The sequence below is a fragment of the Marmota flaviventris genome, chromosome 15 (assembly GCF_047511675.1).
Source record: "Marmota flaviventris isolate mMarFla1 chromosome 15, mMarFla1.hap1, whole genome shotgun sequence".
NCBI lineage: Eukaryota > Metazoa > Chordata > Mammalia > Rodentia > Sciuridae > Marmota > Marmota flaviventris.
In genome coordinates, this window is record NC_092512.1 from 58,972,508 (window position 1) to 58,982,697 (window position 10,190).

The following is a 10,190-nucleotide window of genomic DNA, read 5'->3' on the forward strand; positions in this document are numbered from 1 at the left end:
CAAACATTAAGCATATCTGTTGAGTGTCTCATGCCAAGAGGGAAGGTAGATAAGAAAATCTATATCTGAGGCCTATGTAATGACAGAAATAGGTGGAAAGGTACAGATATTAAAAAGTGGTGACCCCCATAAGGCTCAGTTAAATGGTACTTTCAAATTATTATAGAAATAAATTGCAACAAGTACTGTCCTGGCTTGAAAACTAAACTTTGTAGATGGGTTCCAGGCAAGAACAAAGGTCAAAAACTACAAATCCCCAGGACTTAGAGCTATGTGAATATAAGCATAGATCAGTATAGCTGACTGAGTGAGCCAGGGGGAGAACAGAGTAATGGGGAAAGAAATCCTGGGGCCTGATCATATGGGTCCTTCTAAGAGGTTATTTGGTCCTTTGGTTTCCATTGGCCAAGGTGAACCAAAGAGTTGCTTTTATCCTCTTGTTTATTCAATTTGGAAGGATATAGCTATGAAATCGAACCACCTCTGAACAATATCTCAGAAAGTTGCCTGGAAAACAAAGTCAAGGATATTCTTTTTTTTTCTTAATATTTTTTAGTCACTGATGGACCTTTATTTATTTGTATGTGGTGCTGAGAATTGAACCCAGGGCCTCACATGTGCCAGGCAAGCACTCTACCTCTGAGCCACCACTCCAGCCCCGTCAAGGATATTCTTGAACACTAAACCACTACCCCAATGTTCCACCCATTAAAAAAAAACAAAAAACAACCTGTCACCCAATGGGGCTATGTCCTCATGGTGAAGGCCTGCTGAGTAAACCATTCCTGGTTCAGACTTGCTTCATATGGCTGTAGAGGGAATGTCAAATTTTCTACTTAAAAAGTGTGATCCCAGCAGTGTACTCAGGATGCAATAATAATGTAATTATTAGGAAATTATTTCATCCACACAGAAATCTTACTATGCTACCTGTTATGGTTGAAATTGTGTCAAAGAGATGTGGAAATCCTAACCCTCAATTCTTCAGAATGTGGCCATATTTGAAAATCCAGTCATTGCTGATGTAATTAAAGCAAGGTCATGCTGAAGTAAAGTGGACTCTAAATCAAAGATGATGTGTCTGGGGCTGGGGATGTGGCTCAAGCGGTAGCACGCTTTCCTGGCATGCATGCGGCCCGGGTTCGATCCGCAGCACCACATACAAAGATGTTGTGTCTGCCGAAAACTAAAAAATAAATATTAAAATTCTCTCTCCCTGCCTCTCTCCCTCCCCCTCCCTCTTAAAAAAAATGTGTCTGAAGACACAGAACATCATGTGATGATGGAGTTAGGCAACTGCAGGCCAAAGAATAGCAAGGTTTACTGGTGACCACCAAAAACTGGAAAAGATGAGTGTTTTAGTCAGCTTTTTTGTTGCTGTGACTCAAATATCCAACAAAAACAATGTGGAGGAGGAAATATTTTGGCTCAGGTTTAGTCCTTAGTCAGCTGTGGGCAGAACATCATGGTGGAAGGTCATAGTGGAGGAAAGCAGCTCAGAACATGGCAACTAGGAAGCATAGAGCTCTGCTCACCAGGGACAAAACCTCAAAGTCACCCCCTAGTGACTTACTTCCTCCAAAACCCTACCTATCAGCAGTTAACTGCCCAGTTACTGTATCCACTGATTAGGTTACAGCTCAGAATTAATCATTTCACTGAACATTCTTTGTCTTACACAAGCTTAGAGGGGGACACCTCAAATCTAAACCGTAACATTCCACACCAACCCTAAAAAGCTGATGCTAATCTCACAATGTAGAATGTATTTAGTTCATTTCCAAGAGTCCACATAGTCTAAACAGTTCCACCATTGCCCAGATGTCCCAGTCCAAGATCTGATCTGAGACTCAAAGCAAACTCTTGAATGAAGGCAAGTTACGTACAGCCAATATGATAGAACAGATAGGATGGGTCCAAAGCAAGATGCGCAGCCGGGTGCAGTGTCGCACTCCTATAATCCCAGCAGCTCAGGAGGTTGAGGCAAGAGGGTCATGAGTTCAAAGCCAGCCTTAGCAACAGCGAGGCCTAAGCAACTCAGCAAGACTCTGTCTCTAATAAAGTAGAAAATTGGGCTGGAGATGTGGCTCAGTAGTTGAATGTCCCTGAATTCAATCCTTGTAACCCCCTCCCCCCCAAAAAAAAAAAAATCCAGCTGGGCAAATAAGTCCTGTAGCTGCGGCCCATCGCATTATGATGTTCTTTCCAAAGGGTTACTGGTCTGAGTAGCTCCACCCCATGGCCTTGCTAGGTGCAGTCCACATGGCCCCTCTCAGCTTGTTTCTGCTCCATTCCTGCATCTTTCTTTGGCAGAGGTTCCACGTTACCAGCATCTCTTCATTTCGGGGGTCTCCCTATCAGCTTCCTTCTCACAGCTTTATGCATCATCCTCTCAGTGGCTGCCTGTAGGGAATCCAACCCTGCTACAGTTTGTCTGCCTTTCCAACCTTTTCTTAGAAATCTTGGTGGAAGCCTTCATGATCCCCTATCATCCTTGAGGTTTAGATAGGTATGGTCTTGCCAGTTCCTAAGATTGCTTCGAGCCTTCTTTCCAATTGTTTGTGGGTAAAGCACTTAGCATCTCTTAAGTGGCTGTAATCTCTTTAACAACCACACTTTCTTTAGTCCCAGTTTTATACCTTTTTTGGCCAAAGTGCAAGTTTTTCAATCTTCCTGGTCTGCTTTCTTCTCCCAAAGAAAACTTGGCTAAAAGCCACCAGCAATATCTGTGCCACCTGATGAATGCTGTGCTGCCTTGAAATTTTCTCCAGATAGATGTTATTAGCCATTCATTCAGCCTCACATAAAGTATCAGTACATTGGCAAAATGGACTAATTTGCCAAAATGTAACATAAATTGCCTCTAGTACAATTTCCAATAGAGTCATCCTCTGAAACCTCATGAGCCCAGTCTTTACTGTCTGCTATCCTGTTCTGACTTTCTGAACTGACCTCTCACCAGAATTGCCCATTAAGCTTCACCTATAACACTACTTAACACTACTTTTCCAGCTTACATCTCTAAACTTTTCACAATTTCTCCCACAAACTCCAAAATACTCCAAAAGCTTCCGAACCACATGGTCTGGTTAGTCACGGCAATAACCCTACTTCTTGGTACCAATTTGTTTTAGTCAACTTTGTGTCACTCTGGCCAAAAGACCTAACAAAACAATTTAAAACAAAAACAATTTAAAAGAGAAAAAGTTATTTTGCCTCATGGTTTCAGTGATCTTGTTCCATAGAAGGCCAACTCCATTGCTCTGAGCCTAAGGTGAGGCAGAACTTCATGGTGGCAAGAAAGTAGCTCAGAACACGGCAACCAGGAAGCAAAGGGAGAGCTCTGCCCACCAGGGACAAAAAATGAGCCCCAAAGACATGCCCTCCAGTGACCTACTCTTTAAGCCCACATCCACCTGCCAACAGTTACCACCCAATCAATCCACATCAGTGGACTTACCCACTGATTAGGTTAAGGTTCTCATAACCCAATCATTTCACCTCTGAACATTCTTGCATATTCTGACACATGAGCTTTTGGGGAATACCTCATATCTAAGCCATAACTATAGGAAAGGCTTTTTCTTAGGGCATTTGGGGAGATCATGGATCTGATGACACCTTAACCTTGGACTTCTGTTCCCCCAGAATTGTAAGATAATATGTTTGTTGGTTTGTTTTAGCAGGGTTTAGTGGCTTTAATCTATAGTCCAAAGTAGTTGGGAAGTTGAAGCAGGAGGAACTTGAGCCCAGTAGTTCAGGACAGCCTGAGGAACATACCAATACCACATTAAAAAAAAAAAAAAAATTAAATTTGTGGTACTTTATTATGGTAGACTTAAGAAATGAATACATACTGTCAATCTCTTTTTTTCTAGTTCTGTCTTCTGAATACACAGAATAAGTCCTAGTCTCTTTTCCAGTTATCTCCAAATGCTTTAAGAACAAGTTTCATGGCACAGTGGGGGGTAAAAAAAGACTTCTCCCTCATCAGTTTGTTTGTTGGTTGGTTTTAACATTTTTTTTTTTTTTATTACTATTTGTTATTGTTACTTTTTAGTATTTTGGTTTTGCTTTTTCCTTAAGATGGAGGTCTCACTGGTTTCTAACCCCTGGGCTCAAGTTGTTTTTTTTTTTTTTTTTATTCAAGCTGCCACACATTAGCTTTTCCTCTTAATTCAATGTCTGAGCTTTTGTTTTACATTTTTTAAAGCTAGGAACATAAGCCTACAGCATACATTTAGTATCTCCAACTCAGCTGTTATTTGAACATTGTAACTACTTTCAAGCTGGTATCTTTCTATCAAAAATCAAATTGCTATCATTCAGGCCATCTTCCAAGAAAGGATATGCTGATTGTTCTCTTGCAACTGGTTCATGTGTCCCAGATGGGCATTCCTTTGGTTTCTCTTTGAATTGCTGAATTTTGCTTGTTGTTTTGCATTTTCTTATCAGTTGAAATCTACACATTCTGGTTTAAGAAAAAAAGTGTCTAGAGTGAATGCAAGGTGCATGGCAGCTGTGGAAATGCACTGCTCAGCCCTCATGACATGAAATCTTGCTAGTCTGCCACAAGCAGTGCAGTAGAGGAAAGCACAACTGCAGCCCTTCAGGGTCTGTCTCAATTTTAGATCCAAGGAGTTTTCTCAAGCAGTTCCCAGCCAATGACTGCATGGTGGGAGCCTGGCCATTTCTGCCCACTGTGGAATTTAACATAATCCTCACTCAACCTCTCTGTTAGGTTGGTGAGAACTTGCCAAATTTGCCTCAGTTCAAAACTCCCTGCCCAAATCCGTTTTCCCTTTCTTTCACAGGTTTCAGATCTATACCATGGTTTGTTTTTTGCAGCCTATTATTATTTTTATTCTTGGCTTTTTTTTTTTTTTTTTTTTTGGTACTGGGAATTGAACTCAGGGGCGTTCAACCACTGAGCCACATCCCCAGCCCTATTTTGAATTTATTTAGAAATAGGGTCTCACTGAGTTGCTTAGTGTTTCACCATTGCTGAGGCTGGCTTTGAACTCAAGATCCTCCTGCCTCAGCTTCCCAGGCCACTGGGATTACAGGTGTGTGCCACCATGCCTTGTTCTGTTATTATTGTTACTATTATTTGGTACTAGGGATTGAACCCAAGGGTGTTTTATTACTAAGATATATCCCCAGCCTTATTTGTTTGTTTGTTTGTTTGTTTTGGTGCCAGGTATTGAACTCAGGGGTACTTGACCACTGAACCACATCTCCAGCCCTATTTTGGTTTTTTATTTTTTATTTTATTTTTTTTTTTTTTGAGGGTGGGGATGCTGGGGATTGAACTCAGGGGCACTCAACCACCAAGCCACAGCCCCAATCCTATTTTGTATTTTATTTAGACAGGGTCTCACTGAGTTGGCTAGCACCTTGCTTTTCTGAGGCTGGCTTTGAACTTGCGATCCTCCTGCCTCAGCCTCCTGAGCCGCTGGGATTACAGACATGCACCACAACTCCTGGCTTTATTTTTTTAATTTTGAGACAGTTTTGAGGTTAGCTTAAGTTGCTGAGGCTATCCTTCAACTTGTGATCCTCCTGCCTCAGCCTCCTGAATTTCTAGGTTTACAGATTAATGTCACTGTAACCAGCCTGATCCTATCTTTCATAAATTTACCTGCTAACAGGCCTTATATCCTCTTAACTCCATAGTCTGATTCCTGGAGGCCCCAAGTCAGCACATTTGGCACTGGGTATGGTGCAAGAAGGCAGTAAAATGGGACTTTGAGACCCAACCACTACTCTGACAATGAGGATTCTATCCCAGGTGGCATGTGGGGTATGGATAGTCCCTGCCACAAGTTTTATGTGGCCTAATTAAAACTTTCACCAGTAGTGACTTGGAAGAGTGCTCTGTCAGAGGGAGCTACCATTGATAGTACAAGGGTTTAAGTCTTTTTTTCTTTTTGTGCTAGAAACTGAACCCAGTGCCTTGTGCAAGCTAGGCAAATGCTTTCCAGTGAGTTATATCCCCAGCCTTTGGTTCAAGTCTTTGAAAAACGGGAAAACAATGAGTACAAAGACAATGGAATTGCCTTTTTTAAAATAAGTTGTATTGACCCCCTGTCTTAGTTTGTACAAGCTGTCATAACAAGACACCACAGACTGGGTGACTTAAGCAATAGAAATTGATTTCTCTTAGCTCTAGAGGCTTGAAGTCCAAAATTAAGGTTACTTGTAAGGTAGATTTCATCTGAGCCTTATGCTCATGGCATATAGGTGGCTGCCATTGTGCTTTGGTGACAAGTCCTTTGTGCTTGTGAGAAAGGGGAAGAAAGATGTGTACCCCGTTGAGGTTTAGGGCTTCAATATTTGGAGGAAGGGGTGACACAGTTCAGTCCATAGAGTCCTATAGAGGAATAATGAAAAATTGAGGGTAATTAAACTATTGAAAACTAAGGCTGGGGGCTGGGGTTGTGGCTTAGCGGTAGAGCGCTCGCTTAGCACGTGTGAGGCGCTGGGTTCGATCCTCAGCACCATGTAACAATAAATAAAAATAAAGATATTGTGTCCAACTACAACTAAAAATATATATTAAAAAAAAATACTAAGGCTGCACAACAGAAGGCCTCTTTAGTAGCTGCCAAAGAAAGTCTCATCTCCTACAGTGAGAGTGGGAGAGCAGGAAAAGCTGAAGACCAGGGCCTGGGGGTAGAATGTCATTAGCATGTAGGAGGGAGGCCCTGGGTTTAATCCCCAGTAGAAACAAACAAAAATAATCTGAAGGTCAAATGCAGAATTTAAGATTCTGGGTTGTTTTTTTTTGTTTGTTTGTTTGTTGTTGTTTTTATGTGTGTCTGTGTGTGTGTGTGTGTGTGTGTACTACTAGGGGTTGAACCCAAGAGTACTCTACCACTGGGCTACATCCCCAGCTCCCCCCCTTTATTTTTTATAATTTATTTTTGAGACAGGGTCTTGCTAAATTGTTCAGGGTGACCTTGAATTTGTTATTCTCCTGTCTTATACTGCTGAGTAGCTGGGATTACAGGCATGTGCCACCAGTAGAATTTAAAAGATTCTTGGGCTTCAAAGATGTTTGAATGGTTCACTGAAATGAGTCTGTTATGTCAAGATCAGGGCCCAGGTCGGGGAAACTTGAGACTCTGACACATGGGAAGGATGGAGTCATCTGGGTAGATAACTCCAAAGATTTTGGCTACTTGACTCCTCTGAAGTCTTAGAGCTTGTGGGGGTGGCTCAGTCCTCTCTATTGAGGGTATTAGAATATCCTCCCCATTGGAAAAATTGTCAGGGACCTGCCACACAATCTGCCCCCATTTCTTTGCAAAGTGTTGCCTCAACTTTTGGGACAGTCTCTCTTGCAACTAGTCTCAGTTACAGAAGATGGCCATCATTGAACTAACTGCCAGATCTATACATAGCTTTAAGTCACCGCATAACTCGCCTGGGATACACTGGCCCAAACATGGAGGAAAAGAACTATACTCCCAACATACCTGTAGTAATTATTTAGCAGGTATGTACAGGACCCAGGAGGCATATCTGTAGGGCTGAATTTTGTAGATGATTAAACAAGGAGACTGGAGCATGAGATTGATAATGGAGAGTTTATTGCTTTGGGGTTCTTCTCTTGGCCTATGGGATTTAACATCCTGGTAAATAGTCCAAGGCACAGTATGAACTCTTTATGAAGCTAGGCCCTTTAAGTCAGGAGAAAACACTTAACCACACTGAGCCAAAATGAATTGCCACAGTAGAAGATGGAAAAAGAATAAAAGACTCAAAAGAAGTGGACTTGCTGCAATGGGCATTAGGTGAGGTTGGAAGATTTACTAGAGAATTTTGTTGCATGAGAGGCACAGAGGACAGACAGCTCATTACCAAGGCCATCTGTAAGATGTTAGTGAGATGGGCACTAGAAACATTAAGTTCAATGGTGGCCGTCCTCTGCAATCAAGACTAGTGGCAAGAAAGACTGTCCCAAAAGTTGAGGCAACACTTTGCAAAGATGAGTGCCATCTCCCAGAATGCTGTATAGGCACCAGAAAGACCTCTATAAGGTACATTGTCACTAGTAGGAAGAATGCACAAGTTCTGGAATAATTGCCAGAGTTGGATTCTTGCCAGGGGTCAGAGCAAGAGTCCCACTAACTCACAGCTACTGTCTTTGCACTGTGAATTCTTTTTGTCCAGGGACAAGCTAGGAAGAAGGCCATTTTGCCAGGCGAGGTGGCGGATCCCTGTAATCCCAGTGGCTTGGGAGGCTAAGGCAGGAGGATCCCAAGTTCAAAGCCAGCCTCAGCAACATCAAGCTGCTAAGTGACTCAGTGAGACCCTGTCTCTAAATACAATACAAAATAGGGCTGGGGATGTGGCTCAGTGGTTTAGTGCCACTGAATTCAACCCCTATTACCCCCGCCCTCTAAAAAGAAGGCCATTTGGCAGGAATATTGACCCTGATATTTAGCTCAGGAATCTAGAAGTGAACATTCAAGGCAAATAAATAAATAAATAAATATTTTGGGGGGGAATGCTGAGAATCAAACCCAAGGTACAGCACTAGGCAAACTCTCTACTAATAAGCCACTTTCCCAATGCAAGGCAATCTTTTATGAATTTAGAGTAGAAGAATACACTGTGATTTTGCCTAAGCATATTTTTTCCAATAAATGACCATTAAGTTTTTATGTGATAATTTCTAATTATAAATGTAGTTTCTGTATCAGAAAAGAATTTTTGAAGAACAGTGCCTTCTTACAGTATGGAGAATAATTGTGAACACATAAAATGGAACAAGAACAAAATTAAATACCTCTGGAAATTTAACTTAAGGCAATTTGCTTTGAGCTTCAAGTAAGAATAAATCTTTTACCTTCTTCATCCCCAGTTGCTTGCATATTGCCTAGAACAAATCAAGAATTCAGTAAATGTTTGTTAAATGAATAAATGAACTAACAAAAAGTTCTAACCCTTAAGTCTGAGCATAGAATTTCCCATTTATTCTCATTTTGATGTGTCCAAATTACATCCGTAGTTACTCAGCCAAAATGTTTTCTCCATTCACAAACCTGAAGAGAGACTTTCATGAGCCACTTATGCCTCCCAGAGACAGAAAGGGAAGAGGCATTGTTTTATTTTTGTCTCCTTAGGAAATATTTTTGACTTTTGTTCAATAGAGTTTTTTGAGTGACCAATTTGACTCAATATCTTTCCAGTAAGAGTTGGAACCAGAATTTATACTTGAGGGAAACAAAACTCTCCTATCTGATGCTGATGCTGAGCCAGGTGTAAGGATGACTGTTTAAACCCACTTTCAAGTTTCTTGGGTATAAGCAATGTTACATCTCCTTCAAACATTAATCCAGGAGGATATAAAACAAATTAATTTTCCTCTGTAATTTGGTATCCAGAGTGTCAATACATACAGAGAAGAATATAGCAAGAGAACAATAGCAAAATTTAAGATTTTTAATTTATTCTCGTACAGAAAGACTAGAAATAATTTCAACAGCTAAGAATTAAGAGGAAATATAGCCAGGTACCTGGCACATACCTGTAATTCCAACAGCTCAGGAGACTGAATCAGGAGGATTGTGAGTTCAAAGCCAGCCTCAGCAATTTATTGAGGCCCTAAGTAACTTAGTAAGACCCTGTATCAAAATATAAAAGAAAAAGGGCTGGGGATGTGACTCAGTGGTTGAATGCCCCTGAGTTCAATCCCCAGTTCCGAAGAAGAAGGAGAAGGAGAAGGAGAAGAAGAAAGAAGAAGGAAGTACAATTCTATTAAGAATAAATATGGAATTTTAAATTGAAGAAATATTTTGAGATCAGGGGCAAATCTCCTCAATGGTTAAAACAAAAAAATTGGGGTTACATTAGAGGTTTTGCTTGCTTGTTTTGCATTTTTGGTGCTGGAAATTCAACACCAGGACTTTGTGTATGCTAGACAAATGCCCTACCACTGGGTTAACCAATAGCCCAGATAGGAGTTAGTTTTGTTTTATGGTTCTGGGGATTGAATGCAGGGATGCTCTGTTACTGAGCTATATACCCTAGGACTATCTTTTTTTTTTTTTTTTAATTGCAAGTAAAACTATCTTACAGTAAAAGGAATTTGTTGATTTATGAAAATGGAGAGTCTAGGTGTGGTGCAGCTTCAGAATAGTTGGAAGAAAGAGCTCAAAGATGTTGTCTCCCATACACAG